This window comes from Oryctolagus cuniculus, chromosome 3 (assembly GCF_051225735.1).
Source record: "Oryctolagus cuniculus isolate XC-2025 breed Fujian yellow rabbit chromosome 3, ASM5122573v1, whole genome shotgun sequence".
Taxonomy (NCBI): Eukaryota; Metazoa; Chordata; class Mammalia; order Lagomorpha; family Leporidae; genus Oryctolagus; species Oryctolagus cuniculus.
Window position 1 is genome coordinate 43688419 of NC_142869.1, and position 12078 is coordinate 43700496.

A 12078-nucleotide genomic window follows, 5' to 3' on the forward strand; every position below is an offset into this window, starting at 1 on the left:
GAGTTGTACAACCATTGCTACTAATTCTGAAACCTTTCCACCACCCACAAAAGAAACCTCATACCCATTATCACTCTCCACTTCTGCTCTCAGTCTGTGTCAACTAATACTCTAATTTTTGTCTCCATAGATTTGCCTTTTCTGGACACTAAATGTAAATGAAATTATGTCATCTTTTGTTACTTGTATCTTTTACTTAGTATAATGTTTTCAAGGTTTGTGAATGATGTAGCATATATCACCACTTTCCTTTTTATGACCAAATAATATTTCACTGTATGACTAGCTCATTTTGTTTATCCATTCATCAGTTGGTGGACATTGGGATATTCTACTTTTTAACTATTGTGGATAATACCACTATCAATATTTGTGTGAATAATGTACTATCAATACTCGTGTGAATGTTTTTGTGTGAATATATATTTTCAGTTCTCTTGACTATATACCGAGGAGTGAAATTGCTGAGTCATGTGTTTTCAAATGATATCTATGAACTTGGAAAATATTCATCTGGTAAATATAGATTGTAGGAGTAAATATATCTCTAATAAGTTCTAGCTTATGATTGCCTACTTGCTTGGCTTCCTGCACTGGCATCAACAAAATGTATTACTTAAAATATTTGGAAATCATTTTGCTGAAGAGGGTTCATCCATTTTTTAAAAAGATTTATTTATTTTTATTTGAAAGGCAGAGTTACAGAGAGGCAGAGGCAGAGGTAGAGGCAGAGAAAGAGAGATGGAGAGAGGGAGAGAGAGGTCTTCTATCCGCTGGCTCACTCCCCAGGTGGCTGCAACAGCCAGAGCTGTGCTGATCTGAAGCCAGGAGCCAGGAGATTCTTCGTGGTCTCCCACATGAGTGCAGGGGCCCAAGGATTTGGGCCATCTTCTACTACCTTCCCAGGCCATAGCAGAGAGCTAGATTAGAAGTGTAGCAGCCAGGACTTGAACCGCCCCCATATGGGATGCTGGCACTGCAGGCAGCAGCTTTAACCATTATGCTACAGCGCTGGCCTCTCAGCCATCTTATTTCCTATATATTTGTAAGGTATTTTTTACTTTTAGATGATTCCAACTAGATAGATTTATAAATCCAGTGGTTTGTTTGCATATCTACATTCATTTCCTTTTTTTATCTAATAAACTTTTCCAGCTTTATTGGGGTATAATATATAAATTTTATATATTAAAGATAAATAATTTGGGGTTTGATACATGTATCCATTTTGAAATGATAGCTACAGGCAAATTTGCTAAGGTATCTGAAATCTCACATATTTATTATTTCTTTTTTTGGTGATGAAAACACTTAAGATCTACCCTAGCTAATTTCAGGCATGTAGTACAGAATTGTTAACCTCAGGTAATGTGTTGTATATTTGATCTCCAGAATTTACTCATCTTCTAAAAATTAAATATTATTCCCTTTGTCCAACATCTCTCCAATTCTCCTCTTCAAAACTTCTAATGGCCACTTTCCTACTGTGTACTGTGAATTTGATTATATTCCATATTTAAGTGATAGCATGCAATATTTGTCCTTCTGTGTCTGGCTTATTTCATTTGGTGTAATATCCTTCAGGTTCATCCAGGTTGTTCTAAATTGTAGCATTCTTTCTTTTTAAAGAGTGAATAATGTTTTATTTTGTGTGTGTGTATATATGAGGGGATTTTGAAAGTTCATGGGTAGTGAAATTAAAAGATAAAAATAAAAATATAGACTTTATGTCTCAACATAACCTTCATCAGCTTCAAAACAATTTTTAGGGGTGCAGATTATCCATTTAGTAGATGGTTCATCAGCCTGGTCCAGCCTCAGCCATTGTGGCCTTTTATGGAGTGAACTGGCAGATGTAAATCTGTTTCTCTCTGTTTTTCCCTCTTTCTCAGTAACTCTGCCTTTCAAATAAATAAAACAGTGTTAAAAAAAGAACTGAGGATCTCACATTAACCACATCAGTGCAACCTTTTTCATATTACTTACTGGAGAGAATGGGCACCCTGTCAAGATTTTTTTTTAAATTAATAAAAAAAAGAAGGAGCAAAAGAGTTTAAGGTGGATGCCTAATGGCTTCCCACCAAAACCCTCACAAAATTGTCCTTTTATCAATGAGAATGAGCAATGTTGTGGTGGAGAAAGATTTCCTGGTAAAGCTTTCCTGGACTTTTTTCCTAAGCGTTTGGCTAATTGACACCCTCCTTCCCGCCAATTCTCTAAATAAGCACATGTAATTGTTCTTTGGCTCACCAGAAAGTACACGTGCAAAATGGCTTAAACATTCCAAAAAACCGTTTTCCCAACCTGTGCTCTTGAGCAGTTTGCTTTTCCTTTTATTCCTCCGTTTCTACCTCTTGGTAGTCATTGTTTGGATTGTGCATTGCCTTCAGTATTATACTGGTAAAGCCACGTTTCATCTCCTGTTCCAATTCGTTCAAGAAATGCTGTAGAATTTGACTCCACTTATTTAAAATTTCCATTGAAAGCTATATTGTTTGCAGCCGATTTGACACAACCATTTTGGCACCCATGGAGGATAAAGTTTGCTTGAGCTTAACTTTTCAATCAGAATTATATAAGGTGAGACAGTTGAGATGTTGATGGAGTTGGCTATTGTTTCTACTGTGAATCTTTGGTCCTCTTCAATTAGAGCATGAACAAGATTACTTTTTTTCTTGCAAACTGATGTGGGTGAACCAGAGGGCTCCTCCACCCACTGGTTCACTCCCCAGATGCTGCAATGGCCAGGGCTGACCCAGACTGAAGCCAGGATGCAGGAGCTTTATCTGGGTCCCCCACATGTGTTCAGGGGCCCACACACTTGGGCTATCTTCTGCTGCTTTGCCCAGGCCATGAGAAGGGAGCTGGATGGGAAGTAGAGCAGCTGGGACATGGACTGGTACCCATATGGGAAGCTGGCATTGCAGGTAGCAGCCTAACCTGGTACGGCATAATGCTAGCTCCACATGCTTCATCTTCAGCATCATCTCACTTCTTCTTGAAATGAATTATTCATTTCTAAAGCTCTCATTTCATTGGGATACTCTCTACGTAAAGTTTCTCTAAAGTATCAAAGATTTTACCATTTTTCCACCCAAGCTTCACATCAATTTGATGTTTGTTGTTGCTTCAATTTTCATAGAATTTGTGTTACTTTTGAGGGATTGTTCTCAAACTAATATTTTATCTCTTTGATATCTCAAATTAGACCCTTTCCAGGCATGTTAGAAGTTAGTACAAGTTTATATTGGTGCAAAAACTTTTTGAAATCTATGAATAATTTTTTATGTTGTACATTCCTATCACCTTCTTGAACATCTCTCATATGTTTGTTTTGCAATGAAATAAGTTATTTTCCACAAGCATTTTAAAGTACTCTCATATATGTATATTTGGAGAGTATGTGTGTGTAATGTTTTCTTTTTTCATATATCTACTGATGGAAGCTTAGATAGTTTTCATACCTTCAGAGTTACACAGACAGAGGAGAGGCAGAGAGAGAGAGAGAGATCTTCCATCCGTTGGTTCACTCCCCAGTTGGCCACAATGGCCAGAGCTGTGCCAATCCGAAGCCAGGAGCCAGGAGCTTCTTCCAGGGCTTCCACATGGTTGCAAAGGCTCAAGGACCTGGGCCATCTTCTACTGCTTTCCCAGGCCATAGCAGAGAGCTGGATTGGAAGTGGATCTGCTGGGACTTTAACCAGTGCCCTATGGGATGCCGGCATTGCAGGCAGTGGCTTTACCCACTACTTCACAGTGCCGGCCCCGAGAGAGAAATCTTCCATCTGCTAGTATACTCCCCAAATGACTGCAAAGGCTGGAGTTGGACCAGGCTGAAGCCAGGATCCAGGAGTTTCATCCGGGTTCCCTACATGGTTGGCCAGGTCGCAAGATCCTATGCTGTTGTCTGATGCTTTCCCAGGTACACTAGCAGGGAGCTGGTCCAGAAGCAGAGAAGCTGGGACTTGAAATCCCATATGGGATGCTGATAGTTTAGGCAGTGGCCCAACCCACTATACGACAACATTGGCCTCTCCTTTGTCTTTTTGGCAATAGTTGTTCTGATAGATGAGAAGTGATAACTCATAGTGGTTTTGATTTGCATTTCCCTGATGATTAGTGATGCTGGGTATTTTACCACTTGTTAGACATATACCCTGTGTCTTATTTTGAGAAATATGTATTCTTATCCTTTGCTCAATTTAAAAATTGGATTATTTGAATTTTTTTGCAATTGAATAATTCTTTCTATATTTTGGATGTTGACTTTCTCAGATATGCGGTTTGCAGATATTTTCTCCCATTCCATAGGTTGTCTTTTTACTCTGTTTATTGTTTTCTTATGCTGTGCAGAAGTTTTAGTTTGATGCAATTCCATTTGTCTTTTTTTTTTCTTATGTTGTCTGGGCTTTTGGTGTTATATCCAAAATATTATTTTCTAGGTCAATGTCAAGAAGCTTTTTCCTTATTTTCTTCTGGTAATTTTATAGTTTCAGGTCTTGTATTAAAAGATTGTTTTTGTGTGTGTTCTTCAAGTTTTTCTTTAAATTTATTTGAAAGGGAGGGAGGGAAGGAGATATAAAGAGAGAGAGAGAGAGAGAGAAGAAGAGAGAGAGGGAGGGAGGGAGGGAGAGAGTGGGAGAGGCAGAGAGAGAAAGGCCAAGGCTGGGCCAAGTCAAGTTAAGACCTTAGAACTCTTAGAACTCAGTTCCTGTCTTCTGTATGGTTGGCAGGGACCCAACTACTTGGGGCTTTACCTTCTGCCTCCTAGGTGCACATTAACAGGAAGCTGGCCTGGAAATCAGAGCCAGGACTCTAACTCAGGCGTTCTAATATGAAATGCAGGTAGATATACCAAGTTGTGGCCTAATCCGTTTCCCAAATGCCCACCCTACATTTGATATTTAATTCATTTTGAGTTGATTTCTTATATGGTGTGAGGTAAGGGTTCAGTTCTGTTCTGTATATGAGTATTGAGTTTTCCAAACACTATTTATTGAAGAGACCTTCCTTTCTTCATTTTGTGGGTACTCTTGGCATCTTTTTCAAAGATCAGATGACTGTAAGTGTGTAGGTCTATTTCTGGACTTTCTATTCTGTTCCACTGGTTTATATGTCTTTTTATGCTGGTCCCTTCTGTTTTGATTACTGTGGTTTTGTAATGTGTTTTGAATTGAGGAAGTGTACACCTTCAGTTTCATTCTTTTTGTTCAAGATTTCTTTGATTATTTAGGATCTCCTGTGGTTTCATGTGAATTTTAGGATTATTTTTCTATTCTTTAGAGAATGTCATTGGGATTTTGATAGAAGATATTGTATTTGTAAATCACCATTTAATATTAAAAATTTAACAGTATTCTTTCAATCTATGGTCATGGATGTATTTCAGATAATCTGTGTAATCTTTAATTTTGTTTATTAATGTCATAATTTTTCATGTGCAAATCTTTCACTTTCTTGGTTAAATTTATTCCAACGTGTCTTATTTTTTTCCCTGTTGTAAGTGAGATTGTTTTCTTGTTTCTTTTCAATTAGTTTGTTATATGTATAGAGAAATACCACTTTTTAAATGTTGATTTTATATCCTGCAACTTTACTGAATTTATTATTTCTCATAGTTTCTTTTTCAATCTTTAGGATTTTCTACATATATGATCCTATCATCCACAAACAGATAATTTTACTTCTTCATTTCAATGCCTTTTCTTTTTCTTGTCTAATTGCTCTCTTTTGCCAGACTTTTGTTTGCCACAGCTGGTATTGCTGCCTTAGGCATCTGCAGTGTTAAACAATTGAAGCTGACAAAAGCTGTGGGGATAGGATTTTCCCTCTGAGTAGACATTGGGTCAGTTCTGATAAAGAGAAATTCTGAGAGTGGGGCATTTCCAGATACCCGCCAAGTCAAATAGTGACATTTCTCTGGGATAAGGCCTTTTGGAGGATCTTCAGACCTATTTTGCCTCCTCCAGTGGCTTGTTAGAGTTCTTTCATAGTTACCATGGCTGCAAGGATCCTGGTTTTCATGATGCTGTGGAGAGAGTGATGGAAGTAGGATGAATTTAAAAGTCACAAAGTTCACTGTTCATACTATGACATAACCATTTTTTTCAAATAGATCTTCCTTGTAATGTTGTACATCTGTTAATTTCCAGAGTTATGAAAAAGTTGATTTTGACAGTTTTTACCAGCATTCTGGCTTTTCTGAAAGTCCTTAGTCATTCTAGAAGTGTTTTCTCAACCTATTGAATTTTAAAATTGCTTGCCACTCTTAATGATGTTATAATTAATTTTTTTCAGTTTTCTTTTTTTAAGAAAAGATTTTAATACATATTTTTTATTAGCACCAATTTCATCTTTGTCATCCTTGTTTTTTTCACCCCTCCTATGGGTATATACTTTTTTTTACCCCAAGTCTGTGTGAAAATTAAGAAAAAGTTGATTGTGGTAAAAATACATGCTTTAATCATTTGTATCTTCTGCAACCAAATAATATAAACTGGGTGGCCAAAACAACAAATACTTATTTTTCATAGTTCTGGGGGCTGCAAGTCCAAGGTTATGATGCCAGCAAAGGTTGGCTTCTTGGTGAGAGCCTTCTTCCTGGTTCATAGACAATTGTTTTCTTGCTATGTCCTCACATGCTGGTAAAGGAGCTGGCTAGCTCTCTGGCCTCTTCGTGTAAGGGTGCTAATCTTATTCATCAGGATGGAGCCTCATGACCTAGTTTCCTCCAAATATCATCACATTGGGTTTAGGATTTCAATGTATGAATTTTAGGGAGACACAAACATTCAGTCAATTTTAATACACCAAATTTTCCTTCTTGTTTACTTTTAAGTATATAATTCAGTAATGTTAGGTACATTCATTGTTGTTCAGCCAATCTCTAAAACCTTTTTCATCTAATGGAACTGAAATTGCACCCATTAAGTAAAACTCTCAATTTATCTCTTTCCCTAGTTCTTGAAAATCGCCATTCTACTTTCTTTCTCTATAAATTTGACTATTCTAGGTAGTTTATATGAGTGGAATTGTGCAGTGTTTGTCCTTTTGTGACTGGCTTATTTTATTTAGAATAGTATCCTCAAGGTTTATCCATGTTGTAGCATGTGTCAGTTTCCTAAGATCGAATGTTACTTTATTTATATTTGTATTTATATTTATAATATAAATATTATATTTTTATGCAAAATCTTGTTTGTTTTTTCTTTTATGTATACTTGGGTTGCTTTCATATTTTAGCTATTATGCATAGCAGCTATCTCTTTTGAGACACTGTTTTCAAGTCTTTTGGGTATATAGTTTCTTTTTTTCCTTTTTTGGTGTGGAGGTATCTACAGAGATATCCAACTTCATGATTTTTAAAGTGGGATAGTAAACTTAATGATTTTTCTCAAATTTTTCTATTTAATAAATTTCCTTATAGAAAGTAGTTGTTGTTTTTTCGTTGTTCCAGACATTAGAGATTAATTCACTGCTCTCTTTTTTTTTTAACTTTTATTTAATGAATATAAATTTCCAAAGTACAGCTTATGGATTACAATGGCTCCCCCCCCCCATAATTTCCCTCCCACCCGCAACCCTCCCCCCCCCGCTCCCTCTCCCTTTCCATTCACATCAAGATTCATTTTCAATTCTCTTTATATACAGAAGATCAGTTTAGCATACATTAAGTAAAGATTTCAACAGTTTGCACCCACATAGAAGCACGAAGTGAAAAATACTGTTTGAGTACTAGTTATAGCATTAAATCTCAATGTACAGCACACTAAGGACAGAGATCCTACATGAGGAGTAAGTGACTCCTGTTGTTGACTTAACAATTTGACACTCTTGTTTATAGCATCAGTAATCACCCTAGGCTCTTGTCAGGAGTTGCCAAGGCTATGGAAGCTTTTGAGTTCGCGGACATTGATCTTATTTAGACAAGGTTGTAGTCAGAGTGGAAGTTCTCTCCTCCTTTCAGAGAAAGGTACCTCCTTCTTTGATGACCTGTTCTTTCCACTGGGATCTCACTCGTGGAGATCTTTCATTTAGGTATTTTTTTTTTTTCCCCAGAGTGTCTTGGCTTTCCATGCCTGAAATACTCTCTTGTTTTTAAGGTTTATTAAAAGTAAAACATTTAAATGACATGAAGCTATGTCAGGGATTAGTGAATGAGTAAATTACAAAATTAAGTGTAATCTGACTGATGATTCCTAGGTGAATCTTTCAATTACTTGTTTTATTATTTTTCTAAATAAAAATAAGAGCACAGGGAAAAGGATTATTGTTATTTTGAATAAGCAACTAACCCAGCATTTCATCATGAGTTTCATTGATGTTCCAGCATGTGAATGGAAATCAAGTCAGTGCTGTTGAATTTCTTTTAATATAAGAATGAAATTAATCTAGAAACAGATTTTATAAGGTATCCTACTACTGACATATTTATTGTACATGGTAAATCTGTATGTTTTGCTAAAGAACATAATTAGTTCCAGGATTTCTTTGTGAAAGTGACCCATATCGTTTTTTGATAATTAATCCTACTCTAACAACTGGATACGGAAATATCTTATTACTGCATTTCCCATCCACTTTTATTAGTTAAATGGGTACTATAGGTGTGTGATATGCTAAGCCCTTCAGTTTGTCTCAGGTGACAGATTAGCCTGCCAGTCCCCTGGTATACAAAGGGTCACTAGTTTATGACCCCTTTTAATTAGCACTTTCTGGGACCGACATTTCGGCATAGTGTATAAAGCCGCCATCTGCTATACCCACATCCTATATGGCTGCTGGTTTGAGTTGTGGCTGCTGCACTTCTGATCCAGCTCTCTGCTAATAGACCTGGGAGAGCACAGGAAGATGGCCTAAGTGTTTGGATCCCTGTATCCACATGGGAGACCTGGAAAAAGCTCCTGGCTCCTGGCTTCTGTTTGGCCCAGCCCTGGCTGTGGCGGCCATTTGGGGAGTGACCCAGTGAATGGAAGACTTCTCTCTCTCACTGCCCCTGCCTCTGCCTCTCCCTGCCTCTGCCTCTCCCTCTCTGCCTTTCAAATAAATAAATAAAAATAAATAAATCTTTAAAAAATTTAGCAGTTTCTACTGTCTTGTTATGAAGCATTCAACAGCTAACTAGTGCCTCATATTTATATACATGTAACGTTAGCATCCCACTTCTGGTACTGGTTTCTGTGATTGTTTGGGTATGACCTAAGCTTCTGTAATAGACACTGCACCAAAACACTGTGGCCCAGTGAAGATAGAAGCTTATCTTTGTCTTATGTTCTGTTTCTGTTTAAGGCAAACAGGTGGTTCAGGAAGGATAGACGCTTTGAGTGATGCTCATTTCTTTTATTTGATCGCTCTTGGATCTTCTGTTGTGCTGTCATCCTCTGCATGGTTGAAGTTGCCTCAGTTCCAGATGTTTGTGTTCCAGCCTGTGGGAAGCACATGACACAGAAATCACACGTGACAATTCCACTCGTGGTCCATTGGTTAGAGCTTTATCTTGACCACTTCTAAACTCAATAGGAGATTGGTAGATATAGTCTCTCAGTGGACAACCATGGACCATGGGAGCAGCTAAAACTGCTACTAGGAAAAAAGGAAAAATGAGATTTTGGGCAACACCTGGTAATCTGCCACAGTTGCTTAACTTCTCTGAATCTTGGTTTCTTAATTGCTAAAATGTGAGAATAATTGCATCTACTTCAGTGTGTTGTCTTGAGGGTTAGGAAAGGTAATACTGTTTACAGTTTCTGATACATAACATATATCAAATGTTAACTCAGGAGATAATTTTTTTCTAATGATAAGAGTAACTATATCTTTATCTTTTCATTTTAGTGTTAAAGAATTCATAATCAGTGTTTATTTGACTTCAGGAAAATTATACTATTTAAAGCAATAAAACTTAAACACATAGAAACTATAGATACTAGAGACCCTTAACACCTAGAGTGGCTTTTTTGGTTTGCTTTAAACTATTTTTAAATAGTATTATTAATGGTATTACCTTTCACACTGTTTCTTAGAATGGTTTTATGCAGATAAAATATAAGTAGGTTTTGAGGTAAGTAGTCCATTAGAGTAAATTTAATTTCACTTTCAAAAATCTTAGTTTTTTTCTTTTAAAATGGGTCATCGCTAGAAGCAGTTCATTTATTTGGCAAGATATTCTTAGCATATGATTTGCTGCACAAGAGAAAATTGTAAAATGCCTCTATAATGTGTGAAGTTATTTTCTGGCCTTTGGCTCAGGGAAGTAAATAGAAAGCCTCTAACTAAAAGATGAAAAATGATCAAATAACACACAAGTAGAGAGAATTTACGTTTTAAATGATCTGGGTTGAATTGTCATTGATAAAGAAACATTTAACTTCATGACAAAGCTTTCTTTAATTTTTCATAGACAATTATTTTTGAACAAATTATTTTGTGTTTTGGTTTTGTTACACATTAATATCAACCTATCAGTTGTTAAGGATCATTCATTTCATATTTTGAAAGCAGTTCTTGGTAGACTAAGTTCTTTGTCAAGAATGATGAAAAATGACTATGTAGTTATCAAGGCTTTTCATTAGCTTTGTGAAATTATATGTTTATATTTTAAAATCAGAGTATAAATCCATTGGAAATGTGTTTAAAGATGAGGAAGCTGACCTTTAAATCTCTGTTCATTAACCCCCTGCTTTCTTTAATGAGGATATAAAAAATAAAGCAAAATGAAGAACATGTTAAATTTAAAATCTTTTTTAAATTTAGCATCTTGAAAGCATGTTCATTTGTTGCATAAGAATCCTTCTTTGGTTTGCTATTTTTTGGGCAAAATGCTGAGAGAATATGGGTACCATCTGCTTTGTCATCAACAATTTTAGATTAAATCTGCCAAATTTAGATTGAGTTCTCACTGATTTAACCTGCAGCTTTTGGTACTTGTTTTCTTGATTTCTGGAACAGCTTCTGGCTTATTTTGTGGTTGAGCTGAAGATGCTCTTTAAGTTTAATGAAACAGGGACTGGGCTACTGCAGCCACCAGCCTTGTGATCAGTTATGTTGGATTTCATTGTGAACATAGTGGACATCACTGGACTAAACAGAGTTTTGAAAATTACCCAATGCTTTCTCTGTTTAATTAGCACATTATTATCTAGGCTCTGTTTATGTCTGTGAAGAAGGAGTTGGAATGCTTATCTCAAAAAAAAAAAAAAAAAACACCCACAAAAACAGAAATTACCACTCAGCTTTCATTATGTTGTTTACTAGGCTATACTGCTCATTAAACTTTTACTTGATACTCTATTTAAAAAATTTTTATTACTGTCTATATAAGTATGAAATACTTAATGATTCACTTAGAGATAATTATATTTACTATCAAACCTCAAGTATAAGTTAATATTGCAGAGATCTACAGTAGGAGGCCTGAAGTTGAAGAACATATGGAAAAATTAAGAGAGAATAAGGAAAAATATTAATGAATCCTTAAAGTTTTTTCTCTTTCTCCAGCTTTTTAAAAAATATTTATTTATTTATTTATTTTAAAGAGTTAGAGAGAGGATGGAGAGAGAGATCTTCCACCTGCTGGTCTGCTCCCCAAATGGCTGTATCCACCCGAGCTGGTCTGATCTGAAGCCAGGTGCCAGCAGCTTTTTGTAGGTCTCCCATGTGGGTGCAGGGGCCCAAGCATGTGGGCCATCTGCTTTCTCAGGCCATTAGCAGGGAGCTGGATTGGAAGTGGAGAAGCCGAAACTCAAATGGGTGCCCATTTGGGATGCAGGCAATGCAGGCTACAGCATTACCTGCTATACCATGGCACTAGCCTCTATCTAGTCTTTAATTTTGAAAAATTGCTAAATGTTGGAATAAAAGGAAAATATATATAATCGTAATACTTTTCATCTAGATCAATTGTTAATATTCTATAATATGTTATTTTGTATATACATTTTTTCTGAACCTTTTAAAATAATTTGTAGATACTATTAAACATTACCCATAAATACTTGAATACTTCCTAAGAATAAAGACATTTCCTACCACTCCTAAGATTATTATTATTTTATTAATTTGAAAGGTAGAGTGACAAAA

The 12078-nt window shown here is 36.1% G+C and overlaps 1 protein-coding gene across 4 annotated transcripts in view; it reads left to right on the forward strand.

The window, feature by feature from the left end:
• HECW2 (HECT, C2 and WW domain containing E3 ubiquitin protein ligase 2) overlaps nt 1–12078 on the forward strand; it is a 452881-nt gene that overhangs the window by 18548 nt on the left and 422255 nt on the right. The window lies entirely within an intron of this gene.